This window comes from Equus przewalskii, chromosome 19 (assembly GCF_037783145.1).
Source record: "Equus przewalskii isolate Varuska chromosome 19, EquPr2, whole genome shotgun sequence".
Taxonomy (NCBI): domain Eukaryota; kingdom Metazoa; phylum Chordata; class Mammalia; order Perissodactyla; family Equidae; genus Equus; species Equus przewalskii.
This window is the reverse complement of record NC_091849.1, coordinates 12,852,131-12,868,781: the sequence shown is the minus strand read 5'-3', so window position 1 is coordinate 12,868,781 and position 16,651 is coordinate 12,852,131. Positions and strand designations below refer to the sequence as shown.

Genomic DNA, 16,651 nt, shown 5'->3' with positions numbered 1-16,651 from the left:
CTTCCCTCCCTTACCCCGCTCGGCAGAGGGCGCAGATAGCAATAGAAATGGGAGTTCTTGACTCTTCTCTCCCTTGAACGACAGGGCTGCTTTGCTGAATCGGGACGTCCATGTGACTCCTGATTTAAGAAAGGGTTTTAGCCTTGAGAGAGCTGCCTGTGGGGAGAGGCCCTCAGCTGTTATCCCCGAGGGAGACGTAGTATCTGCAGTAGTGGTGGAAGAAGAGAAAAGACGAAAGCAAATGGTTTCTTTGCCTTTGGTCCGTCTGAAGGCTGGAAGGGGGGCTGCCAGGTTGGTGGAAAGCTAATGGTGTTAGCTGTTATCCTGCAGGCTAGCCGGCGCAGCGGGTCACAGGGGGCAGGGATAAGGGGCGCCCAGAACACGTTTTAAAAATCCCATATATAATAATGAAGAGATCATGGGGCCATCTTGCATATATCTAGAACCTGTCCGGGGATTAGCTAGCCAGTTTATGACTTATCTTGCTGCTTACTAACTTTTAAGCCATGCTGTTGCTTATTATCCTGATAGCAATTCCAGTGGAGAATGTGCAGAGGTGCGGAGAGCGGGAGAACCTTATAGCAGCAATGCTCTCCTGTTGACGAATAAAAGTTTATTGAAAGATAACAGCAAAGTCTTGGTCCCCTTGACTCTATTTTTGGATTTCAAATTTCCAGCCTACATAGCATCTGTGTAGCTGATGCAAAGAGCATAGACTCTGCAGTCAGCCAGCTGGGAGCTCAGCTTCAGCGGGGGACATGATCCTCTGAGCTATGTGATCATTTTTGAGCTTCCGGTTTTCTCACCTCTACAAGGGACCTACAGAGTCAGGGAATCATGTTTATAAAGGACCTAGCATGGTCCAGCACATAGTAAGGGCTGGAATAATGGGATTTTCCTTCTTTTCCAATCTAATTTTTAGCCACATTACTGGCTTAAGTGTGTTGCCTGGACACCCTTTATTCTGTCAAGACTATAATTGTTCTCTGCCTCCTCCCTCTCTGAAAGCCTATTTTTCTCCCTTCTTTGCCTTAAGAAATCCCAGCATTACCTCAGAGCCGGGCTCAGGTGGGCTGCCTCTTCTCAGAACCCCACTGCCCCATCCCTGAACGGCCTTCTTTTTTATTTTTTTATTTTTTATTTTTTCCTTTTTCTCCCCAAAGCCCCCCGGTACATAGTTGTGTATTCTTCGTTGTGGGTTCCTCTAGTTGTGGAATGTGGGACGCTGCCTCAGCGTGGTCTGACGAGCAGTGCCATGTCCGCGCCCAGGATTCGAACCGACGAAACACTGGGCCGCCTGCAGCAGAGCGCGCGAACTTAACCGCTCGGCCACGGGGCCAGCCCCCTGAACGGCCTTCTAAGGAACCCTCCTCTCCTGGCCTCACTCACATCACTGTAGAACTTGTCTGAGCCAGTTGGAGATGGTAGTTTCCACGTCTCCCACCTTCCCTGCCCCACAGTGAGTATTCCTTGAAGACGGACATCATGACAGTGTCTTACAGGTCCTCCACATCTCTTTGAATAAGTGGAAGAATGAATTCGCTTACTCATACTATCCTGTCTCCATAGAAAGGAAAAAATGTGTCTAAAGCAGTAACTGCCATTGCTTCTGCTCTGCTCTACCATTAGCTCAAGATACACTCAAAGAAAAGGAAACATTGTAATAGATTATTTTATTTTAACGACCAGACTGGATCCCCTACTGGAAGATTTTGCAACTCAGTCCAAAACACCCCATGTAACTATAAATCCACATGGGTGTGTGTGTTTCGCCACTGCCCTCTGACAGACCCAGGTGCAGTTCTATCCTTATTTGATCCCAGTCTGAAGAGCAATTATCCAGACAAAAGAAGTTATGCAGGTGTAGTCTATGGTTTGCATAAAGTGAAGCCCTCATTAAGTGCATTAAATTATAAATGAGCTGGACACTGTCCTAGGCTTTTCAGTTTTTACAAAGAGAACGATTTTCTCTCAGGTGCTCCTTTGGCAAAGACTACTTTTTTTTTTTTTTTTTTTGGTGAGGAAGATTGGCCCTGAGCTAACATCTGTTGCCAATCTTCCTCTTTTTTTCCACCCCAAAGCCCCAGTACATAGTTGTATATCCTAGATATAGGTCTTTGTAGTTCTTCTCTGTGGGATGCCGCCACAGCATGGCTTGATGAGTGGCTATTATTATGCCCATTTAGCAGATGAGTCTTGGGGAGTTTAAATGACTGGCTGAGGGTTATGCAGCCAGCAGGTGGATGGAATTCAAGCCCAGTTTGATTTCAGAGTTAATGGTTAGTATGTGCAAAACCTTGTAAGACTTAGCAAAACCAGATCTTTCCTGGTTCATTGTTCATTATCTAATCAAGGGTGGGTTGTATGTTGATAAAATTCAGACTCTGAAAAGTGCTGTCACAGGGCACCAGTGCTCTCACAGAGGCACCAGGCATTAAGGAACTTTGTAGGTGGCCTTGGGGGATGAGGAAGGCTTTTTAACAGCAGTGTAAGTTAAGTCATGAACAATAGGAGTGAGTTGGAGTACCATTGCTGAGGTTTATCCATCAGAAGGCTCTGATTTAGGTAGCATCCTCAAATTTCAGTTCTTTCTTTCCTTGTAATAAAATGTATACATTTCTCGAAGTATGTAATGACAGCATCATTTTTGTAGCAAAGTCAAAGTATTAAGGAGGTCTCCATCTATTTGGCATTCAAGTCATACTTGAGTCAGTCAGTGGAAAGAGGGCAGTTAAAAAGATTAAGAGATGGATTAAATTACGAGGGACATCATAGCTACCCACTTGAGCTCAATGGCATGATCTGTAATATGGGAGAAGTAACATCTAGTTTTTCACATTAATCATCCAAATGTTACATGATGATGTAGAGTATGCTGATTTTTTTTCCCCAGGGGAAATTGATACCCCTTTGGAAATTGCTCCTTACTCAAACACGATGAATGAAGGCTGATATTAGAATATTTAAAATGCAAAATATTTTTTAATAATTTTTGTTTGAAAAGCAAGTAAAATGATGAAGGGAGTAACCTAGTGATCTAAAAAAATTCTTTACATGTTTGTATTTCAGGGAATGAGGGTAGGGATTCAGTTTCTCAGTGAAGAAATAGTTATTGAATATTGACTTGGTGCCAAGCATGAATGTTGGCAATTGGGAGCAATCAGTGAACAGAGTAGTCAAAGACACCTCGTCTCATCAAGCTCATGTAAGAGATGGGGGGGGGACAGATGTGAAACAGTAAGTATGACAGGCAAATTATCAAGAAGGTTAAAAGGTGATAAAGTGCTATTGAAAAAAGAACAGGCAGAGCAGGGTCAGGAGGCTGTGAAGTGTGATGGGCGGTTTTCATGATCAAAAATGGTGACCAGTGTGTGCCCCACTGGGAAGGTGAGATTTGAGTAAGTGCGGGAATTAACCAAGCAGATATTGGGAGAAGATCCTTCCAAACAGAAGGAAGAGGAATGCCTAGAGCAAAGGTCCTAAGATGGGAACAGATTTGCTTCCAGGGAAAGGAGGCCAATGAGGCTGAAGCAGAGTGAGTGGGGAGGGAGGGAGAAGGAAACAGGGCATCAGGCCCAGATCAGGTACCACCAGGTAAACGGTTGGAGGGAGCTGGCTTTTGCTCCGAATGAAACGGGAGCCAGTTCAGGGTTTTGAACAGAGAGGGCATGTGATCTGATGTCTGATTTCAAAGGTTCCCTCTGGCAGCAGTGCTGAGAACAGTAGGGGAGCAAGGACGTGAGCAGGAGGCCTGTCCGGGGAGCGTGCCAGGAATCCAGGTGATCTGAGGGAGCTGTGGACCAGTTGGTAGCAGTGAAGGCAGAGAAACTGGCAAGATGGCACTTCCAAGGCAGGACTACGTATGTGCAAGATCCCTGGTAGCTAGCCTCCAATCAAGCTCTTCTAGTTTGAGGATAGTTAAAAAAATAAATTGAACCATGGGAGAGTTTTGCTGTAATCAGATGTTAAATCTGTCTTTGAGTTATCTCATTTATGAAATGAATGAATCTGTAAAAATGCAAACTTGCAATGCATCGAAATGGCAATGGATGGCACTGAAATACTGGTGAAAGGAAGATTGTTCAGTGGATTCCTCGGTGGGTCTTTCTTGCTGCCATCTGCTCCCAAATGTCACAGAAATTGGAGAGAAGGCTGACAAAGTCACTTCAGTTCCATTCCAGACCACCAAAGTGCAAGGTGGAACAGCGTTAGAACCTTGGTGTCAGATTAGCACACATTCTCGAGTACGGTGTTTTCTGGACATTTGTAATTCTCCCAGCATGCTTTGACTAGTGCGTGTTTGATCATTATATGTCTTTGAGATAGATATAGATATAAACATAGAAACAGCCTCATCCAGCCTGCAAAATGGGCTTACTGAAGGCCTTGAAATTCAGTAAATATTTTTCCTCCCTTACCCATTGTCTGTAGGAAGAGTATATGCCCACCCCATTGATTTTGACCTTGAAGTTGTGACCTGCTTTGCACAATGAAATATCATTGAGTGTGACATACATCTCCTGGAGGCAGAAGCTTTAAGAGGCATTGTGTGTCCCCCAGTTCTCTCACTCTTTCCCTGCCTGAGGTCAGCATGCTCCAGATACCTCTGGCATATGTTCTGAAATCAGAAGGCACGTGGAACGGAGCCACAGCTGATGAGAGAGCCCACGAGTAACAAGAGTGAGAAAGAAAAGTTGCAATCTCCTGAGATTTTGGAATTGTTTGTTACTGCAGCAAAGCTGACTAATACAAAGTCGTTCTGGATGAGTGCATTTTCTAGTTAGCTACAGGGTTTATTTCTTAGAATGCAAATTTAATAGAAAACATATGTTTTATTTACCAAAAATATGTTACTCCATTCATGGTGTTTATAATGAGTCAAATTGCTAAGTTAAGTAAAACTCCTTTTTGATGACTTTGGGATTTTAAAATGTATGATTAATTATAAAATGGTAACCTAGATATAATTTATTAAAATTTGAATTTCCATTCAAATCTTTCTATTAAATTATATGCTTCTTGAGATTAGGAATAGTGTTGTACCCATCTTTATACCCTGGCACCTAGAAAAATGTCTGGCACATACTGGACTCCATAAATGGTCTTGTCGAAACCATGTGGGAAATGAATGCAAAAATAAGTAAAACAATAAAGTGCTAACATCACGCTCTCAGTGCTGGAGAATTGCTGCTTTTGCAACTGAAGAGGTGACATCCCACGGATGGACACTACAGGGTGACAAGGTCATCACTGACCCTAGAAAGTGATGAGAGGAAGAGGGAGATTATGAAGCTTAGCTTTGCTGGTGGTTTTGAGTTAGTCAGGAGGATCTGGGGGAATGAAGAACAGAAGGTGTGAGCTGCATTCCACAGTGTGGGGACCCGGCGAAGGCTGCGATGTATTAAGCTTGCTGTAATGTAAAACCTCCCCTTTACTGTCTTCAGGCACTGGGCGTTCTAGCATGAACATCCCTTCCTTCTTCCTGCTGATGCATGTTTAAAGAGGCAGAGAAGTCCAAGAGGAGAGGGATAGGTGGAGCAGAGTATGGGGAGCTCAGGAGAGGTCTTATTTCCCAAACTCAGGAGGGATTGCGAAACTGGAGGAAAAGGAGGCTCCTTGTGCTGATCGACTCACTGGGACAGCACATGGCTGCCTGGGAAAGTCTCCAGCTCATTAAAAAGAGAAGGAGGTGAGAGAAAGTGAAGGCAAAGGAGAGGGAGCCATCTTATCTCATGGAGCTGCATGCTGGTCTGAAGCCAACTTCCGACTTCTGTTGGGATCCTATGCTTGGTTGGAACCAAATGTTTTCGCCTCATGATCCACAGCCCCTTGTCCCTCCCTCTACTGCTTTTGTGTATGTGTGTGTGTGTGTGTGTGTGTGTGTGTGTGTGTGTGTGTGAGAGGAAGATTGGCCCTGAGCTATCATCTAGTGCCAATCTTCCTCTTTTTTTTTTTGCTTGAGGAAGATGGTCCCTGAGCTAACAACTGTGCCAGTCTTCCTCTACTTTGTATGTGGGACACTGCCACAGCATGGCTTGATGAGCAATGTGTAGGTCCATGCCCAGGATCTGAAACTGTGAATCCTGGGCTGCCATAACAGAGTGTGCAAACTCAACCACTACGCCACCGGGCCAGCCCCACTCTACTGTTTTTTGACGTGGCAGCTAAAGCATTATTTGGATCTGCATTCCTTAAGTTTCCACCTGCTCAGAATCTTGACAGTCCCAGCAGAGAGGCAGGCACTAGACACGAATAATGACAGAACAATTCTTTGCCCGCCCCCCCTCCCCCAATCTCCTCCCCTTTCTGCATCCCACACCATCCTGAGCAGGTAAGGGTTTCTGGCTGAGATCTCTCTGTTTGGGTGTGTGTGGTTTGAGATCTGTCCTAGTGACTGGAGCCCCACATTGTCTATGACATTTGGTCCTAGTGTCACCTAGCTTTCAAGCTAGGATTTCAATTCATGTACGAAGCCTGGCTAGCTGTCTTTGTTGCCTCCTTGTCTCCCCCAGCAAAGTACTATGTGGGAACAGCAGACGGGGCACTTGAGAGCCCAAGTTTTGCTGTTCCTTTGGTTGCAAGGCCTTGGGGAAGTTACCTGTTTTCTCTGCTTCTCTCAAGTTACCCATCTGTAAAATGGGCGTGATAATGCTACTCTGAAGAGTTATTTTGAATATTTTATATAAAAAGTGTATTTAAAGTGTGAGTGCAAACAAGCATTCAGTAAGAAGGCTTTGAATAAAAGAGACACTTGTCTCTAACGTGGGAATCACTAGCATTGAGAGTGACCTTTTAACTTGCAAAAATTATCCTTCGTTTTCAAGAATGTGTAAGTCTGTGACATTTGAATGTGGGTTTTTTTTTCTTTTTAGCAAGCAGACAACCACTTTAATGTGAGAGTATAGTATGCATGGTTTGCTTTATCACAATGCAACCAGGAGCCAATATCTTAAGGTCAAGGTAGAATCAGAGAGCTCTTCTCCATTTCGTCAGGCTTCTGGGACAGGGTTTTAAATGGTGAGTTGTGTTCCCAGACCTTATTCCCTGGGTCCCTGTCATCAGATGGGAGCCCCCCTGTTTCCCACGCTTGTAAGGATGTATATCATGATGAGTGTCTTGTCTAGGAACACAGCTGACAAGCAGCTGTGTCATTGTGAGGGAAGCTTTCAAACCACGATCCTTCTGGTGAAATGATTCATGAAACAAATCCTGGAAGGGGAGTGGAGAGAGACAGCAAGGAAATGCACCTCTGCCGTTTCTAGAGCCGGACTACCATTTAAAACTTCAAAGTGAAATAAATCGGCAAAGCCTCAAACATCTCCTACCCCAGGTTACTAGAAAACCTATTTTCCAGATAATAGGAATTCTCTGATCAAAGGCATGCAGGCATTTCCCTTTAAATGGGTCAAATGAAAATTGCTGACATAAAATACCCAAATTAATAAATTCTTCAGCATTCTGAGCGCCTGCAAGGGGTTTGGACAGATGCTTGTGGGCAACTCTCCCGGAAAAACCTTCTCAAACAGCACCAGATGAATGTGGAAAGGCCACTAGAGCCGGATAAAAACATCTCTTTGCAGTGGGGCTGTCTGGGCCGGATGCCAAGGATCAGGGACCTTCCCTGAAGTCCACAGGGATGCACGGCCACCTCGTGCCCGTCGGTAGATATCAGCACACATGAGTGGTGCCCTTAGATTGCACTGTCTCCAGGTGAGTTGAAGGATGCTCCTATTCATCCTTCAGAACCCTACTCCCCTGTGACCACTGCTTGATTATCAAGACATCCCCCATGGTCCTTTATCCAGCACTCCTATTAGAATACGCTAAGCCCTCTTGTAATTATTTATTTATGATTAGTCTTTCTTTTACAAACTGAGTTCCTAGAGAGCAGGATTTGTGTGTGTGTGTGTGTGTGTGTGTGTGTAGTGTGCATGGTGCCTGGAGATAATAGGCATTCAGTGGTGTTGAATAAATGGATGAATGAATGACTGACGTATTGGTGCCATTGTGAGGTGTAAGAAATTCCAAGAATTCAAGAGTCTCATTCTGTAATTTTCTAGAACAGATCACGATGCTCATCTCTGTGTATGTATGGTCCCTTTAATGAAAGTCTTTGCTAATTTACAAATATATAAAAAGATACAAAAATGGAAACAAAATCCATAAAGATTTACTGAGCATAGCACTGTGCCAGGTACGGGGAGATAAAAATGTACGGCATAGGTCCCTGCCTTTAAGCGCTTATAATCTGCTGTGAGAAGGTGTGCGCCTGGCGTGAGTGTGTGGGGGTTGTGGGTGGGCAGATGGAAATATACATATACTGCAGTCTTACACAACAGTATCAGATGAGGCCAAAGGACTGTACGAGTGAGAAGACAAAGATGATGTGCAGGAGGAAAGGAAAAAGAATAGGAGAAGATAGGAAACATGGGAGAGAGGAGCACGGGAGCACCATCAAGATTCCATAAGCCATCAGTCCTAAGCCCCAGCTTCATCAATCTGCCCCAGCTCTGACCCCCAGAGGAGAGGCGGGGGCGGCAGGCACTGGACCATTCCCACAGAGCCTGGAACTCTGAGAACTCAAGTCCCTTGGGGCCTGGAGTTTGGGGCATTTCTTTTTCTCTGTCGTCTGACTTTTTTTTTTCCCTCAAATCTTATACCTTTTTTAAAAAAGCTTGACATTCCTGTTTTGATATATCTGAGAGTGCATGAACAACGGAGCTGGCTCCCCCTCAGGCGGGGGCTGGGGTGGGGGTCCCCTTGTGATCTCCCTCCCCATAACTCTGATTTATCACTTAGGTAACCTGTGATAACGCTGCTGATTCCCGCCCCCGGGCCACAGCAGCATCCCACTGGAGTCATTAAGCTTCCTGCTGGTCCAGCGCCTCCTTCAAACAGGTGCTCTCAAAGGCCTTTGCATGAGGCTGCTGGAGACCCATTAATCACCTCTCAATGGGTGTACACAAAGCTGTCCTGTTACATTTAGGATAATGGAATCACTTTCAGGTATTACCACACCAGCTCACATTCATTTATAACATACTTCTAAGTGCTTCACAGCATACTGTTTTTCTTTTGAACCTGTGCAGAAATCTCACGAGGAAGGTAAGAGACTGGGAACCATCCCATTTTTCACAGCGGACAGCTGTTGTTCCACAAGGGCGAGGGGCTTGCTTCAACCAGGGAGCTAGCCAACATGGTGTTGGGAGTCCTAATACTTCTCTTTCCTTTATTTTGACTATTTTCTTCTTTCTCTAATTATTTTCTGATTTTGCTTTGGATGCTCTAGTTTGCCCCTAAATTGGTTTTAAGCAGATGAAAATGTTTCTTTCCATATGGCAAAGGCATTAGTTAGTATTTGATTGTATGTATTTTTTTGTTGTTGAGGAAGATTGTCCCTGAGCTAACATCTGTGCCCATCTTCCTCTATTTTATATGTGGGACGCCACCACAGCATGGTTTAATGGGCGGTGCATAGATCTGTGCCCAGGATCCAAATCAGCAAACCCCAGTCCACGGAAGGAGAGTGTACAAACTCAACCACTGTGCCACCGGGCTGGCCCCTGTTTGTATGTATTGTTATATTTCTCTTTATATGTTTGGGTTATAACTGGATGGTAATGGGACCAATTTCTACAAGTCCTAACAAAGTCATTTTGTGGATTTTTTTTTTTAAAGATTGGCACCTGAGCTAACAACTGTTGCCAATCTTCTTTTTTTTCCTCCCCAAATCCCCCAGTACATAGTTGTATATTTTAGTTGTGGGTCCTTCTAGTTGTGGCATGTGGGACCCTGCGTCAGCATGGCCTGACGAGCAGTGCCATGTCTGTGCCCAGGATGTGAACCAGCGAAACCCTGGGCTGCTGAAGTGGAGCGCACGAACTTAACCACTCAGCCACAGGGCTGGCCCCCATTTTGTGGATTTTGATAGTCGATTTCATAGATCTGCTCAGTCTGTCTGCCTTCCCTTGGAGACAGACATATTCTCCTTGTCATCATTGTCCCTTTTTCTTAAGCATCTTCAATCTCTCCCTTTTCATGCCTAATTCTCTCCTTTCTAGGAACTACTTCCTCTTACATTCTTGCCCCCTTAAGCTGCTGTCTTACTTTTCAACCCTGTTTCCCGTCCAAGAATTCCCAGGGATTGGCATTAGTGGTACCTGCCTCCCTCCATGCCACCTTCTCTCTCACCCTCCGATGGGCGCTCACAGTCCACTAGAGCCCCGGTCCCCCCACAAATGCCTTGTTCTTCTGTTTCATTCTCCTTAACATCTCTGCAGCATTTGGCCATGCTGAATTTCCTTTCTTTCTTTCTTTTTTTGACATCCCTTCTGCCCTTGGTCTTCAGGACACTTCTGCGTCTTGCTTCTTTTCCTACCTCTCTATCTCATTTTCACTCTCTATCTCATTCCTGCCTCCTGCCCAATAGATGCTTCCAAGGGCTCAAACTGTGACATTCTGTTCTTCCCTCTCCTTACCCTCTGCGCACATCCAACATTATAGTTTCATTTATTCAAATGTATTTATATTTACTGACTTTAATAGTGCATTAATACAGTTTACTAGGAATAGTGAGTCCTGCTATATCCCAGATGTTTCTAGGCCCTGGATCTAGTAGGGAACCGGACCAAGCCCCTGTCCTCCTGGGGGAGGCACGCTGAACAAGTCAACAGACAGATTACACCTGCAGAGAGAGGCGAGTGGTATGATGTCAGTAAAACAGGATGATGGGATAGAGAGTACAGGGGACCACTGCCCTATCTCAGGGTGGCCAGGGGAGGCTCCTCCTAGGAGGTGACATTTGACCTGAGCCCTGAGTGATAAGGCAGGCTTGGGCATCTCTGGGGGAAGAATATTCGGGCAGTGGAGCAGAGACATAAATGGCATCTATACAGATGACTCTGAACTCAAGGCCACAATTCATGACTTTAAACAGCTCTCATTCCCTCTCTCCACCTGCCTCCTGGCTGTTACCACGTCACTGCAGGAACAGCTTGTCTGCAACCAAACTCAATACTTCCACAAAACCCAGCTGTTTCTCTTTCCTGGCTTCTTCACCTTTTCCTTTAGTACCAGTTAGGCTGGAAACTTGAGAGTCACCTAGCACATATCATTGTCCTTTTCCTGATATTTGGTGCATCAATGAGTCCCTAATGTCCTTCCTGTTCCTACATCCTCCACTCTTTAATGTAGCTCCCTGTTGCCAGGTTCTTGCCTATACTCTTCATCCGTGACCAGTCAGATGACCGACTACCATTTATCACACACTCACGCCATTCCAGGCACTACGCTTTGCACTTAAAACACATTGGCTCATACTATCTGTGAAGTAATATTTTGGGTCTGTTTGACAGGTGGAGAAACTGAGGTTTGGTATCCCTCGTAGATCATAGCTTTCACTCTGCCATTTCTTTTCTTTTTAAGAAATCTACATGAAAAAGACCGTGTTTCCTAGCCTGATAAACAAGGCCTCGAAGCTTCTTCTGAACTACAACTCACTCATTCCCCCAACATGAAATCTTGGACCCTGCTCATCAATAAATCTATTTTGCTTTTATCCATCACGTTTTCTCACACTGAGCTCTGTGTCTGGAAGGCTGTGCCTTTTTCTTTTTGCTTGCTCAATTCTTGCCTAATCTTCTCTTCTCTCCTCAATAATGTGTTCTCCATAGGCCATGAAAACCCACATCACGAATTATTTTGGAATCAATTTGTTTTGGCTCTTGATCATGAGTAAATTTCCTCAAGATAACTTTGAGCATGCCAGTCTTGCAGCAGACCATAGTGGCTGAGAGTGTGAACTCTGGAGACAGTCTCAGAGTTTGGATCCCAGATCCGTCCCTGAGTGGCCATGTGATCTCTGGGGTTCCATTTCCTTGTCTATAAACTAGAGTTGATGATAACAGTGCCCACCTCAGAGGGTCGTTGTGTGGTTTAAATGAGTGAATGCACATAAGCATGTAGTTAGTCTGGCACATAGTACACATTTAATAAATGTAAGCTGTCTGCATCCCAGCCCAGCGTATTTTGGGAATAATGTGGCTTCAACGAATATCATTTCAATATTGATCCATTCAAATCAATAAATATGTGCATAACATTCTTCTAACTACTATGAGGATAGAGAGAAGGTCCTGTAAGGAAGAGAACAATTGCCAGAGTGGACCAGATTCATTGCCGATTATTTGTGGAAGAAGTGTGGTATTGGAGTGCGAGTGGTGGAATCAAACTGCCTGGCTTCCAGTCCTGACACTGTGCCTCTGTGTTGCTTGGTTTTACCATCTGAAAAATGGAGGTGATAATATTATCGACTTCAGAGAATTCTTATGGGGACCAAATAAAGATAATGAATGTAACTTAGTACTCAATAAATCTTGGCTCTTGGTATTACTAGTGATGTTGTTGTTGATCTAGCTGTGTATAAGCCTCCGACAGGGGCACAAAGATCCTGAGGGAAGAGGCATAGATCATATTTGACGGACATCAGGAGGAAGGAAATAATTAGAGCATGAGCCTTGAAGCTCCTGGAGGATTCTGGAGAATTCCAGAGGATTCTGGGCACCTGGGAAAAGTAGCCAGAAGTGCAGAAAGGAGCCGAGGAGGCTGTCAGGGCCTCCCAGTTGCCTGATTCACTGGGAGTTGCAAGACTTCCCTGCAGGAGATTATATTTAAATTGGTTGAGTGGCCTTGGACAATGACATTGTTCCCTACTCCACCTTCTTACTCAATTTCCACATTCAACTGGACAAAACAGACCTGGGCTGTCTCCTCAGAGAGCTTAACCCTCTCTCAGGTCTCTCCTCTCTCCATCTGCCCCACTGTCTCTGCTTTGTTTCAAACTCCGAGTTCAAGTTTCTTGCTCAGATGATTGCCACAGCCTCCTAAAATCTTCATTGGCTCCAGCCATGCTTCTGTAATCCGCTCTACACTTGAGCAACATTAACCTGCTTGAAAAACATGGCTGCAAGCAAGAACTGTATTAAAATATTGAAACTGTGAGCCATCGCACTGCGTCTCCAGACTATTAACAACCCCCTGCTGCTACGTGTGTCACCTCAGTGCTGTTGATACAGGAAGAGGCAGAGGTAAAATTTTAAGTGGATGAAAGATTGATTGCATGGAGCCATAAATTCCAAATGAGTCCATTGAAAACAGTGTGTTTGAATCCATCTCATACCTCTTTATCCACCCCCTCCTGTTCTAGACAACAGTTCCAAAGTATAATATATAACCCTTTCAGGACCCAGGGAAGTAAAAAGGGAGACGAGACAACTTAATGATGCTGAGCAGTGCACAGGTGCTCTAAATACTTCAGAAGTGATCCAATTCTCAGAGGCCCACTCAAAAATCCCCAGGGCAACCACATTACCAGGCTGAACTCCAACTGCACTTGTAGATATTGGCTCGCCACTCAGCCCTTGGTTATTTACAGAGCTGTGTTTCTTTCAAAGTATTCCATGTGGAAGTTATCTAGGCTTCCTTGCAAGAGGGTAAGTTCCCTCGTGATAGAGACCAGGGACCCAAGAGATTTACTTTCTTGTTCTGGCTGTTCTGCCCATTGGTTCTATGACCTTGGAAATACTTAATTTTAATCTCAGTTTCCCCCTATCTCTCAAATATAGGGGTTGAATTATATCTGTAAGCCCCTAGTGAGCAGCAGAGTTCTTTCAAAGTTCATTCATAAAAAGATCATCCTGGGGCCAGCCCTGTGGCCTAGTGTTGACTTCATGCGCTCTGCTTCAGTGGCCTGGGGTTTCGCTAGTTTGGATCCTGGGCTCAGACGGGCCACGCTGAGGTCGTGTCCCACATAGCACAACCAGAAGGACCTACAACTAGAATATATAACTATGTACTGGGGGGCTTTGGAGAGAAGAAGAAGAAGGAAAAAATAATCCATGTATGCACTTGGATCAGTAAATCCAAGTGGCTTATTATTTGCCCAGTCCACAGATATTTCAAATATCTATGATTTTGTGGAAACAATCAAGCTTTGATTTATAAAGGGGGGTCCTTATACACATGGAAAAATATTAGATAAGATCCTCTCTGAGATCCTTTGATGCTTTCATGTTTGTTCATCTTTTTATTTACTAAATATTCACTGAAGGCCTCCGCCGTAGGCACTCTGCTAAGTGCTCTGGAATCAGGTGAAAAAGCATGACTTTGTTCTCAAGGAGCAACAGACACTAAAGAGGCAACTACAGTCCAACATGAGATGAGCAGGAAGCACGTATTAGAAAATTTCTGAAATTTTACGTGAGTCTGTCACTTGATCTTTCCTCACTGGAAGGCACAGGCTCTGATCATCCCCATATGAGGAAGAGTCAGCTGATGCCAGAGAGTGAATGAGCCCCTGCGGGGAGAAAACCATCTGATTCCAAAGCCTGAATTCTTGACGGTAAATCAAAATCGCTCTGATGAAGGGGAGCCCATAGTGCAGTGGGAGAGCTGATGGAGGAAGGAAAGTTTTGGGGGGAGACAGGGAAAGCGTCACAGGGTAGTGATATGAGTCATCCAATGAATGGGGAGCAGTTCGCTAGGTAGACAAGCAAGTAACTCATTCCAAGTAGAAGTGAGAGCAAATGCGAAGCCACACAAGTGTGAAGGCCCAGGGCACACCCAAGGCACACCCAGAGAACCTCCAGAGTTCTGTGTGCTGGAACAGCGTGATGGGGTGTGGAGCAAGGCTGAGGAGTAAACGAAGGCCAGGCTCTGTGACTACACATTCTGGTTCTTCTGCACACTGGGTGGTCTGGTATAGAGTAGGTGCTCTCTATTCTCTTTTGGTTGGCTAGGGACTGGATGGTGTGCATTGTTCCGTTATGAACTGTTTACCAGTACTTTCTTCCAGGCAATGTGCAGTCTTGAAAATGACTCTACCTTCACCCTAAATGGACATCCAAGTGTTTGATGATCATATGCTGAGCTTCAGAAGGAAACAGCCTCATACACCCCAAAACACACACATCACAGGCATGACAATCATACAAGCATGCGTGCAAGTCATTTTACTGCAGCCCGTTGAAGACTTTTCGCATCCACGCTGATGGCTTTGTTCTGAACTTTGCCTAAGGGTGCTGCAGGTTTGGGGCAATTTTTTCTTGATGTAAATTTTGGAATCAATGTATCTGAGTCTGTGTACGGTTTCTTTAGTCAGATGAAGTAGCCGCGGGCCTGGCCTTGCAGAAGTCTTCCCTGGGAAGACAGGGATGTGTTTTCCTTCCTAAAGGCGAGTACAAGCTGAAGCTCAGAGGATCCTTTTCTCACCAGGAGCGAATTCTAACTCTGGAGTTTACTAGCTATGTGACCTTGGATAAATCTCTTACTTGCTTCTTGTCTCAGTTTCCTCATCTGTAAGATGGGAATAATGATATTAATATGAGTGTTGTTACTCTTGTAAATAATACACTGTTGGATTATCATGAAGGTTACAAAATTAATGTATACTTACATTTAGAACTGTGCCAGGCACATTTAAATATTTAAATATTTCTTCTTGTAGGGGCCCCCTAGTGAAAGCGTGAGTGAAATCTAGCTTTTGCTCTGCTCACTGAGGGCTATGCCATGCAGAGGGGCCCCTTTTGCTCATTGGCACAAAGGCACTGGATGGGCTGGCAGCAGTCCTGCTTGTAGAGGTGATGAATTTGCCCTGATCTGCTCACATCCCTTTGCTCTCTTTATTTTGTGTTCATTGAGAAATATTTGTGAAACAGAAAGATTGAAAAGCTTCATTAGACCAGTTGTAAAGTGTCCTCAATCTTTCCATTCGTGTTTCTAATATTCATAGCTTTATTATAACATTTAGCCAAGAAACACACAGTAGAGCAGATCTTCATCATCATTCCATGGGTGTCCCTGGTCCTCCTCCTTAGCCACTTGAATCATGGCACTTCACAAGCAACACTTAAGGCACGTGTTTCTTCAGTCCCTCTCAGAAAAGCTTGAAACATACCGACAACACAAGCCAAGCTTATCTAGCAATTTCTCCATTGATTTGAACTAACTACAATTCTCCGTTGCTGCGTGGGAGCTCACACAAAGGTGATTTCCAATGCTAGCCCAGAAAACAGCAATGGCAACTAAAAAATGCTGGGGGTTGTACTTACAGATCAAGTTGGGCTGGGCAGCTTCTGACACTGGTCTTTTAAGAGCAAGGTAATAAATGCATGATTTTTATTCATAGGGACTGCACAGAACATTGAAGGAATCCCTTGATTCGAGATCAGAAGACTGAGCTTGACTCCTGGCTCTGCTTGGCTCTGGGTGACCTTGGGCAAATCCACCCAATTCTGCCCTTAGCGGTCATGATGCAGATTTGGGGATGTGAGTTTAAGTGACTTGCCAAACATAACCGAGGGTGGGGACTTTCACTCTTGGCTCCTGGCCCTGGGCTCTTGGAGAACCAAGAAACTTCTGGAGTCATGATGAGGGATAAATTATTTTTCCAGATAAATTGTAACATGCACTCTATTGAACACATTAAGTATAAAGTCTGTGTGTAAAGTTTCCGTGGGAATTCAGTCCTTATGTTTCTGAGTCCTTTGGAGTTAACTCATTTAAACGTGGCTGTTCTGAGAGTTATTTGATGTCCAAAGTGCCCTTTGAGCTTGATTCTTTACATAACTCTTTTTTCTTTGGATGCAGAAATAGG

The 16,651-nt window shown here is 44.6% G+C and overlaps 1 protein-coding gene and 1 long non-coding RNA gene across 11 annotated transcripts in view; one reads left to right on the top strand and one right to left on the bottom strand.

Moving 5' to 3' along the window:
* Positions 1 to 16,651, bottom strand: part of PHACTR1 (phosphatase and actin regulator 1) — a 500,502-nt gene that overhangs the window by 338,211 nt on the left and 145,640 nt on the right. The gene's annotated exons all lie outside the window — the stretch shown is intronic.
* Positions 1,328 to 16,506, top strand: LOC139077256 (uncharacterized). 2 transcript variants are annotated; one of them, XR_011529609.1, is made up of 7 exons: positions 1,328 to 1,459; positions 7,581 to 7,710; positions 8,800 to 8,898; positions 9,455 to 9,569; positions 14,108 to 14,398; positions 14,852 to 16,041; positions 16,184 to 16,506. It is a non-coding gene; the product is annotated as an uncharacterized lncRNA (long non-coding RNA). The 2 variants fall into 2 exon arrangements; XR_011529610.1 differs by lacking the exons at positions 7,581 to 7,710; positions 8,800 to 8,898 and having other exon boundaries at positions 1,333 to 1,459; positions 16,184 to 16,505.